The sequence below is a fragment of the Pelophylax lessonae genome (assembly GCF_965119305.1).
Source record: "Pelophylax lessonae genome assembly, chromosome: 7".
Lineage (NCBI taxonomy): Eukaryota > Metazoa > Chordata > Amphibia > Anura > Ranidae > Pelophylax > Pelophylax lessonae.
The window spans coordinates 55156225-55160714 of NC_138774.1; positions in this window are offsets into that span (position 1 = coordinate 55156225).

Below are 4490 nucleotides of genomic sequence, written 5' to 3' on the forward strand. Positions count from 1 at the left end.
GAAGGGCAGAAGGCAGCAGTGAACACAAAAGATGGAGGATGATCAATACAGAAAGAGCTTAGTGGGCTGGCCGGGCTGCATCCCCTCCCCACTCAGAGCCACACAGGACAGCAGCTGGGAGACTAAAATAACTCCTGACTCAATGCATAGATAGCGCCTCTATTTATGGCCAGGACTGGGATGAAGCTCTGATACATGTAAGCATGGAAGACTGTTAAAGTGCAGAACTTCGCCCCATTGCAACCAGATGCCCTTTTCTGTTTTCCCATCCTGCACTACATGTATGAAAGGGGGAATCTGATAGGTGGCTATGGGCGTCAAGAACAATTCTTCCTGCAGAAACTTGTGATCATAAGGTACAGGTATTACACACCACTCAATGCCCTAGCTCACAATGGGGTTGGTGTAGAAACAGAAAAAGACAAAGGCTGGCCATACATTATACAATTTTCTTTAGATTTAGCTTCAACTATGTAGTACAACGGCCTGCCTTTAGGATACAATTGAAAGCGTTGTTTAGTTTTGACCTCATATTATACGGTTTTTGGTAAATCTAACAGAACATTGAACATGTATGGCTAGCCTAATTGCTCCATTGAGTTGAACATTTTTCGTTTTAAAACTTTTTGTCTAAACTCTAAAGCCAATCAGAAGATCAGATGAAAGACACCACTTTTGAAGCGATCGTACGATAATCTGATCGTTAGTACAAACTTTCGAGAGCCAATCACAACTGTTCATGCAAAATTATCCGAAGGGACAAAAACAAAAGTTTATTGCCTCATACATATGGCAAACACAAAGTTTGAATAAAGTAAATCATCTTAACAATTTTTTAATTAAGAATCGGACCCTCACGGACCCCCTGAACTCATCAATGGACCACTTAGGGGGCCATGGACCCAAGATTAGGATCCCCTGCTCTAGTGAAAACCAAGAATCTATATAGTAGAATCAGGACCTCCTTCCTCCTGCTGGGGATCCCTCTAGTGATATAAAGATCTATATAGAGGAATCAGGACCTCTTTCCTCTGCTGGGGATCCCTCTAGAGATATAAAGATCTATATAGGGGAATCAGGACCTCCTTCCTCCTGCTGGGGATCCCTCTAGTGATATAAAGATCTATATAGAGGAATCAGGACCTCCTTCCTCCTGCTGGGGATCCCTCTAATGATATAAAGATCTATATAGGGGGGGATTTAGGACATCCTTTCTCCTGCTGGTGATTCATCTAGAGCAGGGGTCTTCAAACTGTGGCCCTTCAGTTGTTCAGGAACTACAATTCCCATCATGCCTAGTCATGTCTGTGAATGTCAAGAGTTTTACAATGCCTCATGGGATGTGTAGTTCCGCAACAGCTGGAGGGCCGTAGTTTGAGAATCCCTGATCTAGAGATATAGAGATCTTTGTGGAGTAATCAGAACCTCCCTTCCCCTGCTGGGGACCTCTCTAGCGATATAAATATCAATACAGAGAAATCAGAACCTCCTTTCTCCTGCTGGGGATTCATCTAGTAATATACAGATCTACAGTGCATCCGGAAAGTATTCACAACGCTTCACCTTTCCACATTTTGTTATGTTACATTTTTCCAAAATGTATTAAATTCACAATTTTCCTCAAAATTCTAAAAAAAAAAAAAAAATACCCCATAATGACAACAGGAAAAAAGTTTGTTTGAAAAATCTTTGCAGATTTAATAATTTTCAATATATATATATATATATATATATAACACAAGTATTCAGCCTTTGCTCAATACTTTGCTGAAGCACCTTTGGCACCAGTTACAGCCTCAAGTCTTTTTGAGTATGATGCTACAAGCTTGGCACACCTATTTTTGGGCAGTTTCTCCCATTCTTCTTTGCAGGACCTCTCAAGCTCCATCAGGTTGGATGGGGAGCGTCGGTGCACAGCAATTTTCAGATCCCTTCAGAAATGTTTAATCAGTTTAAAGTCTAAGCTCTGGCTGGGCCACTGAAAGACATTTGCAGAGTTTTCCCATAGCCACTCCTTTGTTATCTTAGCTGGGTCGTTGTCCTGTTGGAAGATGAACCTTCACCCCAGTCTGAGGACCAGAGCGCTCTGGAGAAGGTTTTCATCAAGGATGTCTGTGCATTGCTGCATTCATCTTTCCCTCGATCCTGACTAGTCTTCCAGTTCCTGCCACTGGAAAACATCCCCACAGCATGATGCTTCCACCACCATGCTTCACTGTAGGGATGGTATTGGCCAGGTGATGAGCGGTGCCTGGTTTTCTCCAGACATGACGCTTGCCATTCAGGCCAAAGAGTTCAATCTTTGTTTCATCAGACCAGAGAATTTTATTTTTCATGGTCAGAGTCCTTCAGGTGCCTTTTGGCAAACCCCAGGCAGTCTGTCATGTGCCTTCCGCCTGGCCACTCTACTATACAGGTCTGATTTGTGGAGTGCTGCAGAGATGATTGTTCTTCTAGAAGTTTCTCTTCTCTACACAGAGAAATGCTGGAGCTCTGTCAGAGTGACCATTGGATTTTTATCTCCTGATTGCTCAGTTTAGCCGGGTGGCCCGCTCTAGAAAGAGTCCTGGTGGTTCCAAACTTTTTCCATTTAGGTATGAGGCCACTGTTTATTGGGACCATCAATGCTGCAAAAGTTTTTCTGTACCCTTCCCCAGATCTGTGCCTCCATACAATCCTGTCTCTGAGGTCTACAGACAATTCCTTGGACTTCATGGCTTTGTTTGTGCTCTGACATCTATGGGACCTTATATAGACAGGTGTGTGCCTTTCCAAATCATGTCCAATCAACTGAATTTACCACAGGTGGACTCCAATCAAGTTGAAGAAACATCTCAGTGGATATAGGATGCATCTGAGCTCAATTTTGAGTGGCATGGCAAAGGCTGTGAATACTTATGTACATGTGATTTTTTTTATTTTTTAAATATTTGCAAAGATTTTAAACAAACGTCTTTAAAATTGTCATAATGGGGTATTTTTTGTAAACATTTTGGAGGAAAATAATCTATTTAATCCATTTTGGAAAAAGGCTGTAACATAACAAAATGTGGAAAAAGTAATGCACTGTAAATACTTTCCAGATTCACTGTATATAGAGGAATCGGGACCTCCTTCTGTCTGCTGGTGATCACCATTAGTGATTACACTCAGAATTCTATACATATATTTTATGGTGTAGTAGTGCAAAGTAGGGATGCACCGAAATGAAAATTTTGGGCCGAAACCGAAAATGCAGGATGCCCTTGGCCGAAAACCGAAACCGAAACCGAAAATGACTTTTTCCCCCAAAAAAATTTGAAATGGATAGAACAGGGACATAAACCAAAAACAGGCAGCGACGTACACCTACACCTGTCGCTGCCACCCTGTCACAGTATATGTACTGTGATGGGTTGGCAAGAGGTTAATTTAATTACCAATGGTATTTGTATTATGAGGCATGAGGGGTTAATGTATTGTCACTGCTGGTCACTCATCTATTAGTGACTGACCAGTGGCAGGTAATTAACCCCTTTGTGCTGCATTAGTGCAACCAGTGTTAATTAACACTGACACTGGTTGCACTAATGCAGCACAAAAGGGGTTAATTAACTGCCACTGGTCAGTCACTAATAGATGAGTGACCAGCAGTGACAATACATTAACCCCTCATGCCTCATAATACTAATAGCATTGGTAAGCTGCCTCAGCTCCCCTCCCCCCTCCCCCACTGCCTCAGCGTCCTCCTCCTCGGGTGTCCTCTCCTGCATTCAAAAGTCCCGCCTCTGGCCGGCGGCACCGCCTCTCAATGATGTCCCTACTACTCTGTGCATTATGAATGGACATACTAGGCGGGGGGCGGGGCGAGCGGCCGCTATAGAGAGAACTATTGTGATCCTTCACTGTCAGCTCCTCACGTCTATGTATGAATGAGAACTGAACTGAGCTGACACCGGGCGGGGGGGCGGGCGGAGCGGCCGCTATTAGCTGTAACTATGTGAGAGCTTCTCTTCCTTGTCAGCGGAGATACGTGCCTGTCAGGGAAGTGAAACTCTCACATAGTCACAGCTAATAGCGGCCGCTCCGCCCGCCCCCCCGCCCGGTGTCAGCTCAGTTCAGTTCTCATTCATACATAGACGTGAGGAGCTGACAGTGAAGGATCACAATAGTTCTCTCTATAGCGGCCGCTCGCCCCGCCCCCCGCCTAGTATGTCCATTCATAATGCACAGAGTAGTAGGGACATTATTAAGAGGCGGACGGCCGGCCAGAGGCGGGACTTTTGAAACCTGCCCTGCGCTGCGCTGCGCCCTCCTCCTTCCCCACGGCGGCCATTTTTATTTTCGGCACTGTTAACCCATTATCGGCCGAAATGAGAGAGGCTCATTTTCGGCCGATAATTTCGGTGGCCGAAATTTCGGTGCATCCCTAGTGCAAAGATACCTACATTTTGCCAGTACATAATATTTCAATATTATCAAGGTGAAGATAGCCAAATAGAAAAGAGCAC